Raw genomic sequence first — 7962 nt, 5'->3', positions numbered from 1 at the left:
TTTTTTTAGGTACCTATCAGGAACGGAACTGTTGGGCCATGGTAATTCTATAAACATGTGAAGCTGTGCCAGACTTATTTGTAAGGTGATTGGAATATTTTACATTCCTGCCAGCAATGCATGAAGGTTTTTGATTTCTCTACATCTCCTACCGGAAGTTTTTGTTATCTAACTTTTTGATGACTGTCACCCCAATTAGTTTGAAATGGTTCTGAGCTGCACTTCCCTGCTGGCTCATGGTGAACATATCCTCATGGGCTTATTCGCCCTTTTTATATCTTCTTTTGAGAAATGTCTATTCAGATCTTTTGCCCATTTTTATTTTATTTTTTATTTTTTTAGAACTTATCTTTTAGACATTTTATTGTTTTACATTTTGTATTAAGGTTTATGATCCATCTTGAGTAAGTTTTTATATGTGATGTGATATATGGAATCATATTAATTTTAGCAATTGAGTATCCATTTTTTTTTTTCAGCATCATTTGCTACTAAAGTACTCTCTCACCATTAAATATTCTTTGAATTGCTTTTGGAAAGTGAGGGAACATATATGTGTGCATTTATTTCAGGATTCTCTATTTTGTTCTTTTGCCCATTTTTAAACTGAGCTATTTATCTTTTTATTATTGAGTTGTAATTGTTCTTCATATGTTCTAGATACAAGTCTCTTATCAGCCAAATAATTTGCAGAAATCTTCCCCATGTGGTTGTGTTTTCACTTTGATGGTCATAGATTTCTCCCCTTTCTGTTCTATATAAAGTCAGTCCCTCTAGGCCAAGCAGCAAAGCTTTGAGTCATTATGGCCTATTTTTTCCCCTGGAAAATCCCCAGTGTCTTTGCACCTGAATTAGAGACAAGAAGACACTTTTCATGAAGTGACATCCAGTTCTAAGAGTGGACACCGGGGGCTGATTATCTTGTCTTGCCTTCCCGGTGTGGAGCTGAGACAGTGACAATAACATTTCCTGCAACTTTGGGCAGCCAGCACCCCTTAGATGATCTCTGTTCCTACTACCTGCTTCTAGGAAAGGGGTCAGGCTGAAAGCATTTGTGCTAGAGTGATGGGATGGCGCCCACCACAGTAATTGTGGGCTCTAATGTGTTGTTCCTGCTGCCCGAAGAGCAGGGAGCTGTGGGCTTGGGAATGTGAGAGGAGAAACTTCTCCTCTGCCCCTGGCTCAGGAAGAATCATCCTGTCTCTTTTCCAGCAGCCTCCCTGCTGACAAGAATGCACATGATAGCTGAGACAGAACAAGGTAGAAAATGTACAACATTTACGAAATTAAAACTGGAAGATAAAAGGAATTTAAATACTTAAATTTTCAAAAGATATTGCTGGAAGTTTGCATCATGAATTTCTTGGCGGTGATTACGAGTTCAGTTGCCCCCTTCTCAGTTGAGAGGTGGGATCTGAAGAACAGGTCCTCCCTACACCCCTTCAGCTTCTCCTCTTCCCAATAACTTCCTGGGGAGCCACTGCCCCTTCCGTGGCCTTCCTGGGGCTCCTGCAGATGGTGTCCACACTCCCTAGGTCGATGGAGGTGTGCAGGTCCAGAAGAGTCACAGCAACTCATAGGTTTCTTGAGTCTGACCAGTGCCTTGGTTTATTGCTTCCTTCCCGCTGAAGTAAGGAACACACTCCTCTTGCAAAATAACTTTCCCATAATGGAGGCCCACATAGTGCAGAGAGGAAAATGAAGCGAACAAGTAATGTTGTCAGTCAGGGATGAGGGGTGTTCCTCTGGGTCACGTCTCTTCCCAGTATGTTGGAACTAGAGATCCCAGAGAACAGCTGAAGAGGCAGCAAACCAAAAGGGATACCTGTGTGTCTCCACTAGGAGCAACAGGAGCCGGCCCCAGCCTCTTCAACAGTTGTCTTCAGGTCCCATCTCATTGCCAAACCACCAAATGATGAGACCAAAACAATTTAGCAAAGGGTTTGACGTCCTTTATTCAAAGGAAAACAGTCCAGGGGTTTGGAGAGTTCAGTGTCTCATGAGCTGTGGAGAAAAGACTCCTCCTGAGGGATTTGGGACAAGAGAAGATACAATGGAGTGTTAGAAGGGGCATCTCAGAAGCAGGGCATGGTTCTGTTTGGTTGCTTAAATTGTTTGTTGCATGGGCCATTGGGGTTTTGGGGGCTGACTCTTCTGTCTCTGCCATAATAACCCCATCTTTTTGTATTTGTTTTTGAGCACTCCCTTATTTTCTGATGCCACAAGATGAACTGGGCTCATCTTGTATTTTTTCTGCCTCAAGACTAGAACCAACCAGCCATAACTGATGTTTTTAGAAAAATGTGGTAGGTAAATGCTGAGATCTGGGCACTGGGTGTGTTTATTACCACTGGGATATCTATTTCTATCTATTTATCTATCTGTCTATCACCAATCTCTCTCCATATAGCTCTACATAATATATATATTTATGGGATTGGGCAATATAAATATATACACAAAGTTAAACCTGAGTTCAGACTGATATTTCCAACTCTGGTCCAGTACCATAGGATTCATTCTAACCTTCCTTTCTGGTTTATCTGTAATTTCTCTGTCTGACCTTGAGAAACCAGGCTCATCCCTCCACTGTCCCTTTACTTATTTATTTAGCCCCAGTGTGTCTATATAAACAAGTTGAAGAGTATCAGCCTTACACACCCTTGAGAAACAAATTTACCAACCAAAGCACAGCTTATGGCTGGTGCCTTTTGTTTTTATCCTTAAAACTACAAGCTAAAATATGATTTTCTAAACTCACTAAATTCACCCTTTGTGATACAAAGTTCTGTAGGTTTGAAAAAATGAAAATGATAATGTACCCATCGTCCTAATACTGCACAGAATTTTGCTTGTATATACAGAAGAGTCCCACTTGTAGCCAACCACTCCCTGATTCCTTAGTGCCTCACAATGGCTAATCTGTTTTCTATCCCTATAGCTTTTGTCTTTTTTTTTAAATCAGTGTATGTGTATTTTATTTTATTTATTTTTTATTAACATACACTGCATTATTTGCTTCAGGGTACAGGTCTGTGAGTCCTCAGTCTTACAAATTCATAGCACTCACTATAGCACATACCCTCCCCAGGGTCCATCACCCAGCTACCCTATCCCCCACCACCCCAGAAACCCTCAGTTTGTTTTATGAGATTAAGAGTCTCTTATGGTTTGTCTCCCTGCCCGGTCCCATCTTGTTTCATTTCTTTCTCTCTCTTCCCCCCATGACCCACCCACTGCCCTGCCTCTCAAATTTCTGATATCAGAGAGATCATATGATAATTGTCTTTCTATGAATGACTTATTTCACTTAGCATAAAACCCTCTAGTTCCATCCACATCATTGCAAATGGGAAGATTTTGGGGTTTTGATGGCTGCATAGTATTCCATTGTGTATCTATATCAACAGATATATCCATCAACAGGTGAATGGATAAAGGTATGGTATATGGTGTATGATGGTGTATGATGGACATCTAGGCTCTTTCCATAGTTCTGCTATTGTGGACATTGCTGCTGTAAACATTTAGATGCCTGTATCCCTTCAGATCACTGCATTGTATCTTTAGATAAATACCCAGTAGTGTGATTGCTGGGTGTAGGATAGCTCTATTTTCAACTTTTTGAGCTTTTGCCTTTTTACAGTGCCATGGAAATGGAATCATACACAGCCTTCCTTCATTTAGTAACATTGCCTTAAGATTCGTTCATGTCATCGCATGAACTAACAGCTTGTTTCTTTTTAGTACTACATTGTATCACATTGTATGGACATTCCACATTTTCTCCACCTCCTCCTCCACTTTCCAAGGACATCCTGGTTGTTTCTAGTTTTTAATGGTTATGAATAAAACTGCTATGAGCATTCATATACATGTTCTCACGTGGCCATACATTTTCAAAACTCTTGAATGAGGGAAGGTATTCTGTGTTCCACTTTATAAGGTACTACCAAACTGTCTTTCGAGTTGTACCATTTCACAATCTCACCAGCAACGCATGAGAGTGCCTGTTGCTTTGTATCACCAGTGTTCCTTCTCAGAGGGTTTGGGGAAATTTAGCCATTACAAAATCAAGGATTAGGTTATAATACATTAAATTAAGGGGCCCGGGGATTAGACAGTAATAAGTATTAATGGCAATGTCCTGATTTGATGATTGTTTTGTGGTTTCATGGAAAAACACCCTTGTTCCAGAGAAAAAAATGCAGGAGTGATTTTTAGGAGTAATGGGCTCATCAAGTTGGCAACTTACTCTCAGATGGTTCTGCACTTGTAATTTTTCTGTCTGAGAATATTTCAAAATGAAAATGCTTGTGCAAAAAAAAAAAATCTTTAGCCATTCTAAAGAGTGTGCAGTGATATCTCAATATGGTTTTAATTCACGTTTGCCACAATGACAAATGAAACATTTTTTATATATGTTTATTTTCCCTTTGTATAGTTTTGATGAAGTGTTTGGCTCTTCTATGGTGGGTGTGTGTGTGTCTGTGTGTTTTAATTTTAATTTTAATTTTTTAAATTTCTTTTCAGTGTTCCAGAATTCATTGTTTATGCACCACACCCAGTGTTCCATGCAGTACATGCCCTCCATAATACCCACCACCAGGCTCACCCAATCCCCCAACCCCTCCCTTCCAAAACCCTCAGATTGTTTTTCAGAGTCCACAATCTCTCATGGTTCTTCTCCCCCTCCAATTTCCCCCAACTCCCTCCTCCTCTTCATCTCCCCATATCCTCCGTGTTATTCCTTATGCTCCACAAATAAGTGAAACCATATCATAATTGACTCTCTCTGCTTGACTTATTTCACTCAGCATAATCTCTTCCAGTCCCATCCATGTTGATACAAAAGTTGGGTATTTGTCCTTTCTGATGGAGGCATAATACTCCATTGTGTATATGTACCATGTCTTCTTTATCCATTCACCCACTGAAGGGCCTCTTGGTTCTTTACACAGTTCAATGCCATTCCGATCAAAATTCCACTGGCATTTTTCAAAGAGCTGTAACAATCCTAAAATCTGTATGGAACCAGAGGAGACCCCAAATTGCTAAGGAAATGTTGAAAAAGAAAAACAAAACTGAGGGCATCGCGTTGTCTGATTTTAAGCTTTACTACAAAGCTGCAATCACCAAGACAGCATGGTACTGGCTCTTCTATGTTTTAATTGAGTTGTTTATTCTTTTGTTGAGTTCTAAGAGTTCTTTGTATACTCTATATGAAATTATTAGATGAATGATTTGCAAATATTTTCTGTCTCGGATTTTTTGTTTTAAGGGAGAGAAAGGGGTGCCTAGGTGGCTCAGTGGGTTAAGCCTCTGCCTTCAGCTCAGGTCATGATCTCAGGGCCCTGGGATCAAGTCCTGCACTGGGCTGTCTGCTCAGCAGGGAGCCTCCTCCACTGCCCCCCCTCCCCCGCCTGTCTCTCTGCCTACTTGTGATCTCTCTCTGTCAAAAAAATAAATAAAATCGTAAAAAAAAAAAAAGAGAGAGAGAGAGAGAGAGGGAAGAGGTAAGAGAGAGAGAGAGAGCAGGAGACAGGGTGAAGAGGGAGAGAGAGAACCTTAAGCAGGCACCATGCCCAGTATGGGGACGAATGCAGGGCTGGATCTCAGGACCCTGAGATCATGACCTGAGTTGAAATCAAGAGTCAGTTGTGTCACTGGTTGAGCCACTCAGTGATCTGTCTCTGATTCTTTTAACACTGCCTTTCTCTGACAAAAAAGTTTTTATTTTTGACAAAGTGTAGCTTATTTTTTTCTTATTTTTCACGGAGCATGCATTGATACTGAATACTTTTAAATTTTTTAAAAGGTTTTATTTATTTATTTGAGAGAGAGAGAGAAAGCACGAGAAGGGGGAGGGTCAAAGGGAAAAGCAGACTTCCTGCTGAGCAGGGAGCCCAATGTGGGACTTGAACCCAGGACTCCAGGATCATGACCCAAGTCGAAGGCAGTCACTCAACCAACTGAGCCACCCAGGTGCCTTGAGTACTTTTAATTTTAAAACACTCTGATCGTATTAATCTTCAGTGTTGAGTTTGCCTGCCAGTAGGGATACCTCCCTCTGATGACTGGCTTGCCTCATGATCACTGTTCATCTCCCAATCTAAATTAATGTAGAGAAATTTTGGTTTAGTCTTCTGCATTTGATTAATAGGATCCAGTCTCCAGGAATTCCTGTAATCTGAGTGGTGGATTTGCAGTTCACTGCTCACATCCAGACTTCTCCATTTATTGCCACACTAGATATTAACATTGCCCAATGGTCTGCCTGATACAGCCAGCTGGATTCTTCTTGAAATCACAAGCTAACACGTGCTCTCCAAGAACAACTTACTCATGAATAACTGAGAGGGCACTGGTCTCAATGATCTCTGATGGATCTCTCAGAATTAATTCTCTATGACCTGCTCCCTGTGCGGCATTTGTCAAACTATAGAGTACTCATTATTTATAATAACATCCTACCTTATTCTAGTCACATCTCATGAACACGGGAATGTTGCTCAGCTTGGCTTAAGAAAAAATGGAATTTCTTTATCATCATGACTGGGAAGAATAATGAAAGAGCTAAAAATAAAATCCAAAGAAGTAAGAACTGGAGCTTAGAGACTGAGATTCGGCAAGTAATGCTCTCAAGTCCTTCTCGGTCGTCTCTCAGATGGACCATCTCCACAGAGCAGACACTGAGTCTCATATGGCCTCATGCCTACATATTTACAACCTTCCATCCCAGAGGAATCAAGAACTACTCTCGTTCACTTCCTATTTAAAAATTTCGGGGAAGTTCTCTGGACTCAACATGTTCATCTTTTAGAATAATCACCATGTCTAAGAAAGTCAGTATTGAATCTGACCCAGCCTACATCACTTGGTGGGAGAACAGATAGGCGCCATGATTGGCAGTTCCAACACGACTACATGCAGAAATGGAGACATTTCCTTACAGGTGACGGGGACTCTTAACTCAAGGATGATGATCATAAGAATTCTGGGTAGTTCAAAATGATAGCTATAATAATAATTATTACTATTATTACTACTGCTGCTACTACTATTGCTTCTAATATACATTATTGTGTGTGCTAGGCAGCCATGAGTGGGTTATAGTGGATGGCAAAAGCTGATCCTTTTATGGAACTTTATATTTGCTGAACAGTTTATATTTGCCAAGTTTTACATAAATTAGCTTTTTTTTTTTTAAAGATTTTACTTATTTATTTGATAGACAGAGGTCACAAGTAGGCAGAGAGAGAGGAGGAAGCAGGCTCCCCACTGAGCAGAGAGCCTGATACGGGACTCAATCTCAGGGCCCTGAGACCATGACCTGAGCTGAAAGCAGAGGCTTTAACCCACTGAGCCACCCAGGTGCCCCTACATAAATTAACTTTTCTATCCCTTACAGCAACAGTACCAGGTAGGTATTATTATTATTGCTGTTATTTTTATAATTATTGTTCTTAGTGTACAAATAATATTGAAAAAATTATTTCCCCAATCACACCAGCCAAGGTGTCGTGTTCAACTCTGGATTTGCACTTGAGGAACTAGAAAAAGAAGAAAGATATTTTTCTCTAGACTTGGAGGCATAGGATATAAATCTGGACTTACTAACAACGATCTTTTCTCTCTGAATAAAGGAACTTCTCTGAGAATTGATCAAACACATGAGGAAGCAGAGTGAGTGGTCAGAAAGAAACAGTGTCATAAAGATTTCATTTGAGCCCTTGGATTGACAGTCACATGATCACTGGAGTTTAAGTTCCATAAACCATTAAGTTAACATTTTTGTTCAAATGAATCTGATTTGAATGTTATTCTTTAAAATTTGGAGATTTCACCCTGATACCGACAGGTCTATGGAAGCTCTTTCCCATGTCTTCAGCTCTTCTCTTGCTCTTTTCTTCCTCTGCAGGCAAGTACTGCTTCTTGAAAGATGAACGTTCCTAATATTTT

General features: G+C 40.3%; 1 long non-coding RNA gene across 1 annotated transcript in view; it reads right to left on the bottom strand.

Moving 5' to 3' along the window:
* Positions 1 to 374: 374 nt before the first annotated feature.
* LOC116595923 overlaps positions 375 to 7962 on the bottom strand; it is a 44695-nt gene continuing 37107 nt past the window's right edge. Inside the window, exon 4 of the long non-coding RNA XR_004287920.1 lies at positions 375 to 2024. This is a non-coding gene — a long non-coding RNA (uncharacterized LOC116595923). The remainder of the gene's footprint in view (positions 2025 to 7962) is intronic.

The sequence above is a fragment of the Mustela erminea genome, chromosome 1 (assembly GCF_009829155.1).
Source record: "Mustela erminea isolate mMusErm1 chromosome 1, mMusErm1.Pri, whole genome shotgun sequence".
In the NCBI taxonomy this organism is placed as follows: Eukaryota; Metazoa; Chordata; class Mammalia; order Carnivora; family Mustelidae; genus Mustela; species Mustela erminea.
Note: the sequence above shows the minus strand (reverse complement) of the source record. Positions and strands in the feature narration are given on the sequence as shown.